The 8,402-nt window shown below is 40.1% G+C and overlaps 1 non-coding gene across 1 annotated transcript; it reads left to right on the top strand.

Annotated features, from left to right (window-relative positions):
• Positions 1-1,342: 1,342 nt before the first annotated feature.
• On the top strand, positions 1,343-1,451 carry LOC123387800. The gene has a single exon (XR_006602288.1). It is a non-coding gene; the product is annotated as a U6 spliceosomal RNA (small nuclear RNA).
• The last annotated feature ends 6,951 nt before the right edge of the window (positions 1,452-8,402 follow it).

The following is an 8,402-nucleotide window of genomic DNA, read 5'->3' as shown; positions in this document are numbered from 1 at the left end:
TTGAACACTGGATATTTGATGATATTAAGAAATTACTAATTTTTTTTTCAATGCAATAATGATATTAAGATTGTACTTTTTAAAAAGCTCTTATTGGGACGCCTGGGTGGCTCAGTTGGTTAAGCAGCTGCCTTCGGCTCAGGTCATGATCCCAGGGTCCTGGGATCGAGTCCCACATCGGGCTCCTTGCTCGGCAGGGAGCCTGCTTCTCCCTCTGCCTCTGCCTGCCTCTCTGTCTGCCTGTGCTCGCTCGCGCTCTCTCCCTCTGTCTCTGAAAAATAAATAAAATCTTTAAAAAAAATAAAATAAAATAATAAAAAGCTCTTATTGTTTAGGAAAGCATACACAAATATTTACAGATGCCATTTTTTAGGGGATGTGTGTTAAGTACTCTGATGGGGGGAGGAGTAAAGATGAAAGTGGCTGGGAGTTGATTTTGTGTCTGGGTAATGGGGACGTGAGGGCTCATTATACTATTCTATCTTGTTTTGTGAATATTTGAATTGCTATAAAAACTGTTTAATGTAAGAAATTCATAAACTGGCTAATCACTATATGTAGTGAGGTAGGCCTTTTGAAAGTAGAGAACTGAGTAAGAAAACCTATTACACTCACTCCATATGTATCTTTCCTTTTTGTCACTTGAGGCAGCCTCATTTTGCTGGGGCTGGATTAGCTGTCTAACAAATATTCCAAGCAGAAAATGGTGTGCCAACAAAATTCCCCATCTGGAGAAGCTACCAAACCTTAACACTGCACCCTGCGACCAGGCCACCTTCCCAAACTATACCCCCTTTGTCTAAAAGCTGGCCTGAGGCTTTCTGCCAGCCCACAGGCTTGTGGTGGACACACCACTGGTCCAATAACATATCTCGGGGGGCGCCTGGGTGGCTCAGTTGGTTAAGCAGCTGCCTTCGGCTCAGGTCATGATCCCAGCGTCCTGGGATCGAGTCCCACATCGGGCTCCTTGCTCCGCAGGGAGCCTGCTTCTCCCTCTGACTCTGCCTTCCACTCTGTCTGCCTGTGCTCGCTCTCGCTCGCTCTCTCTCTGAAAAATAAATGAAATCTTTAAAAAAAAAAAAAAAAAAAAAAAAAAAAAAAAAAAAAAATAACATATCTCGGATCCTCTGACCTGTCCTGTCTGTACATCCCTCTCCTTCTCTAGGTTTCAATCATTACTTTTCCACCAAAAATTCCCTGGCTGTGTTGCCTACATTGTCTCTGTTTCTTGAGGCCTGTTTATCAAAATCATATTCACATGCACACATACACACGTGCGCGCGCACACACACACACATACACACACACTTAGTATTTGTCGCTTACAAGAATAGGCACCAGGGATTGCTTCAGCAACACATATACCAAAATTCGAATGGGACAGAGAAGATTAGCATGGGCCTTGCACAAAGATGACATGCAAATTCATGAAGCAGTCATTCCCTACTTTAAATGAAAAGCAAGAAGAAGAGGCCCCTTACACCTGTCATCTGCTGTGTCAGTAGTCTTTTGCATTCAAACACTCACAATGACCCTGAGAGGAACTATTATTATCCTATTTTACAGATGAGGAAATGGAGGTAGAAGCCTAACCTAAACCACACAGCTTGTAAATGGCAGAGCTGGGATTTAAATCCAGGTCTACCTGCTTGCAAAGCATGTTTATTTAACCATAAATTGCCTGAATTGCCTTCTTTAGCAGCAAAGTGGCTATTCAATCAGTGCTCACTGAGAGATACATGAATCTAACTGAGAAATTCAGGCAGCCTGCTCATGTCTTCCCTTTCACATCTTCTTTTTGTCCCAATGTCAGGCATCTCCTCTGTTCTCTGGAGTGGAGGGGCTGAAGGATGCTTTCCACTGGGCCTGGAAGAATATAAACACATCCAGAAGGGGGCTGCTGCCGAGCAAACCACGCCCCCCTCAGAGTGTGGACAGGGTGAGTTGTCTGTCGATAACGTGAAGAGTGTGGTGGGATTCTCTCCGCTGGGCTCCCTCTGCAAAGGCTGCTGGTAACTGATGAGGCTACAGGGACATCCCGATCCTTCTGCTCTTAGAACCAGGTGTGGTTATTTACAGAAATGTCACTTTCCCAGCCCTCCCTCCCCATCTCTGCCAGAGACTTGGAGATCTGCAAATATCAGTTTACTGCTGCCCCAGGGCACATGGCAGTAAGACACCTATATGCCCCACCGTCTACCAACCAGGATCAGGCTCCTGTTCTGGCTGCAAGTTGCTTCCTTTTTGGAAATTTGGAGAGAAAGATCACAGATTTGCTCCTTTTCCTAGCAGAGGGAGGTCAAGTGAACTGCATCACAAAACACCCAGTCCATAAAATCCAGAGTTCCCACGCTGCCCAGCTCCTAGTGGGAGAAATAAGTAGACCCCCAGAACAGAAGTCCGAAGTGTGGATACCGACACCAGCAGGGCCGTCTGTTAGCAATTGATGCCTGATTCCGATTCCACATCTGTAGAATGGAGGCTAGTCCCCTGTCACATGCCAGACACAAAAGCCTTTGGAAAGGAATAAATTAAGTAACAGAGTTAAATGATCTACAATGTATGAGAGCTCATCGTCATTATAGTCCTTAGAATGAAACTAGAGGAGTGTCCATGACAAGTTTCATAAAATACCTTGTCACCGCCTGCACCCCCATGGCCTTGCTGGTCATTAGGATGAGCAAAGTGGAAGTGGGGCATATAAATTTGATTTCCCAGGGCTTCTGAAGTGTAAGTGAAGATCATTTTGTTATGACAAGGTTCACACCAAAAATAAATAAATAAATAAAAAGAAAAAATCAATTCAGAACTAAGTAAAAACACTTTGGAGAAAAAGAGGGCAGAGCTACATCTCAAGGTTACCCAAGCTGGCTTAAAGGTTTTGTTTTGTTTTGGTTTGGTTTGGTTTTGGGTTTTTTGTTTTGTTTTGTTTTGTTTTTCCCACCTATCTCCCTTCCTCTGGCTCAAAGTTCTGCTCAGAATTACTGCATCTCAACCAATAACGGATGGAAAATTGTCATACTCCTTCCTTGCTGAGGGTGACACTGAAAGACCACACTAAAGGCTCCCCACTCCCAACATGTCCAGGGTAACTAGCACAGAGAGGCCAGAGGGAATGACAGACTGATGAGCAACAGGACACCTCGATCTAATGGGCCAGCTTCTTTTGGAGACAAATCGCTGGCTCCTTTGCCAACAGTGCCCTTGGGCAGTAGCTCTGCATGGCTAACCTCTCCCAGCCCTACAAAGTGGGAAACTTGACCCGTAAACAACAAAGCTTGGATTTGAACCCAGGTCCATCTGCTTTCTAGGAACCACAACCACCTCCCGGTCTATAACGAGTTCCCTTTGGAGGGGAGTCCAGTTAGAGCCAAAGAGAACTATATCTTATTCTCTTTTATCAAACGTTGGCTTTAATCATCTGGCCCTTTTGTGTTTCCATAGTGTGGGTTTGTACTTGGAAAGGAAAGCCTAGAGCTGCTCCCATCTAAAAAAGACATCAGGCTGGACTGACCACGGTAGTCTTCTTCTTGGTCAGGAGGGGAGCATTTTTCCTTTTCTCAGAAATTCCAGCCTAAGAAACAATCGATTGAAAACATGTACAAAAAAACAGCTTAGATTTATTTCTCTCCTTAGGAGGAGATGTTTTAGAAAAAGTTCTGCCTGTCTGATTTGGTGTTAGGAAGAAGAATAAACAATAATTTTTATAAGCCATGATAATAGTTAACATTCATGAGTACTTTTTTAATTTAAGTGTCAAAATTTATGCTGACTGATTTAAATGGATTGTCTCAAATGATTAAACAGTCAGCACAAGATTCTTTATACGTATTTGCAAATGAGGGTTGGAAGCACAAAGTAATTTACCCATATCATACTGTAGAGAGAAAGCTTCGATTCAGTGCCCAGATCATCTGGAGCAAAGCCCACACTGGTTACATAGGCTCCAGGCTCTGTTCTACAGAACCTATTCAATATCCTTTTTGGTTTTTTTGTTGTTGGGTTTTTTTTTTTTAAGTTTTTTTTTTTTTTTTCAGTGTTCCAAGATCCATTGTTTATGTACCACACCCCTCCACGAAAATCCTTTCCTTGTGTAAACTAATTATGGTATATCCATACAATGGTATATTATTCAGCCATTGAAAGGAATGGAATACTGATAATGGGCTACAACACGGATGAACCTTGAAGGCATTACACTAAGTGAAGTAAGCCAGACACAAAAAGACAAATACTGTGTAATTCCACTTATACAAAATATCTAGAACAGGCAAATTCGTAAAGACAGAGAGTAGGATTCGGGTTACCTCTGGAAACCTGAAGGGAGAATGGGGGAAGGGGAGAATGGAAAGTCATTATTAGTGGGTAGTGATGGTTGCACAAGATTGTGAATGTAGTTTATGCCACTGAATTGTACATTTTAAAATAGTTAAAATTCCAATTTAAAAAAATTTTTACTGTATCTTCCTTATCTATTTGCCTATCAATGGACACTTAGGTTGCTTCCATGTCTTGGCTATTATAAATAAGGCTGCAATAAGTACAGAGGTGCAGATGGCTTTTCAAATTAGTGTTTTCACTTTCTAGGGGTAAATATCCAATAGCAGAACTATCAGGTCATATGGTTTTTCTATTTAAAATTTTTGAGGAGCCTCCATACTCCAAACTGGCCACACCAGTTTGCATTCCCACCAACAGTGTATGAGGGTTCCTTGTTCTCCACATTCTCACCAACACCTGTTATTTCTTGTGTTTTTTTTTTTTTTTTAATTTCAGCCATTCTCACTTGTGTAAAGTGATATCTCATGGTGGTTTTGATTTGCATTTCCCTGATGATGAGGGATGTTGAGCATTTTTTATGTGTCTGGTTTTGGAAAATGGAAAAATGTCTGGTTGAATCCTTTGCACATTTTTTAATTGGATCATTCAGAGGTTTTGGTGATGAATTGTGTAAGTTCTTTGTAGTCTTTGGATATTAATCCCTATTGAATATGTCACTTGCAAATATCTTCTCCCACTTAGTAGTCTGTCTTTTGTTTTGTTGATGGTTTTCTTCAATGTGTAAACCTTTTTATTTTTTTTTTAATTTTTTATTTCTTTTCAGTGTAACAGTATTCATTGTTTTTGCACCGCACCCAGTGCTCCATGCAATCTATGCCCTTTCTAATATCCACCACCTGGTTCCCCCAACCTCCCACCCCCTGCCCCTTCAAAACCCTCAGATTGTTTTTCAGATCCATAGTCTCTCATGGTTCACCTCCCCTTCCAATTTCCCTCAACTCCCTTCTCCTCTCCATCTCCCCTTATTCTCCATGCTATTTGTTATGCTCCACAAATAAGTGAAACCATATGATAATTGACTCTCTCTGCTTGACTTATTTCACTCAGCATAATCTCTTCCAGTCCCATCCATGTTGATACAAAAGTTGGGTATTCATCCTTTCTGATGGAAGCATAATACTCCATAGTGTATATGGACCATATCTTCCTTATCCATTCGTCCGTTGAAGGGCATCTTGCTTCTTTCCACAGTTTGGCGACCATGGCCATTGCTGCTATAAACATTGGGGTACAGATGGCCCTTCTTTTCACTACATCTGTATCTTTGGGTTAAATGCCCAGTGGTGCAATTGCAGGGTCATAGGGAAGCTCTATTTTTAATTTCTTGAGGAATCTCCACACTGTTTTCCAAAGTGGCTGCACCAACTTGAATTCCCACCAACAGTGTAAGAGGGTTCCCCTTTCTCTACGTCCTCTCCAAAACACGTTGTTTCCTGTCTTGTTAATTTTAGCCATTCTAACTGATGTAAGGTGGTATCTCAATGTGGTTATGATTTGAATCTCCCTGATGGCTAGTGATGTTGAACATTTTTTCATGTGTCTGAAGCCATTTGTATGTCTTCATTGGAGAAGTGTCTGTTCATATCTTCTGCCCATTTTTTGATAGTCTGTTTTGTGTGTGTTGAGTTTGAGGAGTTCTTTATAGATCCTGGATATCAACCTTTTGTCTGTACTGTCATTTGCAAATATCTTCTCCCATTCCGTGGGTTGTCTCTTTGTTTTGTTGACTGTTTCCTTTGCTGTGCAGAAGCTGTTGATCTTGATGAAGTCCCAAAAATTCACTTTTGCTTTTGTTTCCTTTGCCTTTGGAGACATATCTTAAAAGAAGTTCCTGTGGCTGATATCGAAGAGGTTACTGCCTATGTTCTCCTCTAGGAATCTGATGGATTCCTGTCTCATGTTGAGGTCTTTTACCCATTTTGAGTTTATCTTTGTGTACAGTGTAAGAGAATGGTCCAGTTTCATTCTTCTACATATAGCTGTCCAGTTTTCCCAGCACCATTTATTGAAGAGACTGTCTTTTTTCCACTGTATATTTTTTCCTGTTTTGTCGAAGATTATTTGACCATAGAGTTGAGGGTCCATATCTGGGCTCTCTACTCTGTTCCACTGGTCTATGTGTCTGTTTTTATGCCAGTACCATGCTGTCTTGGTGATCACAGCTTTGTAGTAAAGCTTGAAATCAGGTAACATGATGCCCCCAGTTTTATATTCGTTTTTCAACATTTCCTTAGCGATTCAGGGTCTCTTCTCATTCCATAAAAATTTTAGGATTATTTGCTCTAGCTCTTTGAAAAATACAAGTGGAGTTTTGATCAGAATGGCATTAAAAAATACAGATTGCTCTAGGCAGTATAGACATTTTCACAATGTTTATTCTTCCGAACCAAGAGCATGGAATGGTCTTCCATCTTTTTGTGTCTTCTTCAATTTCTTTCATGAATGTTTTGTAGTTCCTCGAGTATAGTTCCTTTACTTCTTTGGTTAGGTTTATTCCCAGGTATCTTGGTGTTATAGTAAATGGAATCGATTGTCTAATTTCCCTTTCTGTATTTTCATTGTTAGTGTATAAGAAAGCCACTGATTTCTGTACATTGACTTTGTATCCTGCCACATTGCTGAATTGCTGTATGAGTTCTAGTAGTTTGGGGGTGGAGTTTTTTGGGTTTTCCACATAAAGAATCGTGTCATCTGCGAAGAGAGAGAGTTTGACTTCTTCATTGTCAATTTGGATACCTTTTATTTCTCTTTGTTGTCTGATTGCTGTTGCTAGGACTTCTAAAACTATGTTGAACAAGAGTGGTGAGAGGGGGCATCCTTGTTGTGTTCCTGATATCAACAGGAAGGCTGCAAGCTTTTTCCCGTTGAGGATTTTATTTTTATGTAGCCCTAATTATTTTTGGTTTTGCTTCCCTTGTCTTAGGAGATGTATGTAGAAAGATGTTGCTATGGCTGATGTGAAAGAAATTACTGTGTTCTCTTCTAGGATTTTTATGATTCAGGTCTCATATTTAGGACTTTCATACTTTTTGAATTTGTTTTTGTATATGGTGTGAGGAAGTGGTCCAGTTTCATTCTTTTGCATGTAGCTGTCCAGTTTTTCAAGCATATTTATTGAAGAGACTGTCTTTCCCATTGTATATTCTTGCTTCCTCTGTCATAGATTTACTGACCCTATAAGCATGGGTTTATTTCTGGACTCTATCTATGTGTCTATTTTTATGCCAGTATCATACTGTTTTAATTCTTATGGCTTTGTAGTGGATCTTGAGATCTGGAATTGTGATACCTCTAGCTTTGTCTTTCATTCTCAGGACCTTTTGTGGTTCCACCAAATTTTAGGACTATTCTAGTTTTGTGGAAAATGTTTTTGGTATTTCTACAGGGATTTCATTAAATTTGAAAACTGCTTTGGGAATGTGGACATTTTAACAATATTTGTTCTTTGAACTCGTGAGCATGAAATATCTTTCCATTTGTTTATGTCATCTTTAATTTCTTACAGTTTTCAGAGCATAGGATTTCACCTCCGTGGTTAGGCTTATTCCTAGGCATTTTATTCTTTTTGGTGCAATTGTAAGTGGATTTAATTTCTCTTTCTGCTACTGTATTATTAGTGTATAGATATGCCTAGTGGTGGGCATTAAGGAGGGAATGGATTCCATGTGCAATTTAAAAGAATGTGTATTCTGTTGTTTGGGGAGGAAATATCTATTATGTCCATCTGGTTTAATATGTCATTTAAAGACAGTATTTCCTTACTGATCTTCTACCTGGATGATCCATCCATTGATGTGAGTTGGGTGTAAAGCCCCCTATTATTATTGTATCTTGCTGATTTCTCTATGTCTGTTAATGTTGCTTCGTGTATTTAGGTGCTCCAGTGTTGGGTGAGTAGACATTCAATTTACTATATCTTCTTACTGGATTGATCCCTTCATCACTATATAATGCCCTTCTTTGTCTCTTGTTAGTCTTTGTTTTAAAATCTATTTTGTCTAATATAAGTATTGCTCCCCTGGCTTCTTCTTTTTTTTAATTTGCATGATGAGTGTTTTTTC

This window comes from Mustela putorius, unplaced genomic scaffold (assembly GCF_011764305.1).
Source record: "Mustela putorius furo isolate JIRA1106 unplaced genomic scaffold, ASM1176430v1.1 tig00003859_pilon_pilon_pilon, whole genome shotgun sequence".
NCBI lineage: Eukaryota > Metazoa > Chordata > Mammalia > Carnivora > Mustelidae > Mustela > Mustela putorius.
The sequence above is the reverse complement of the archived record's forward strand: the minus strand, read 5'-3'. Positions and strand labels throughout refer to the sequence as shown.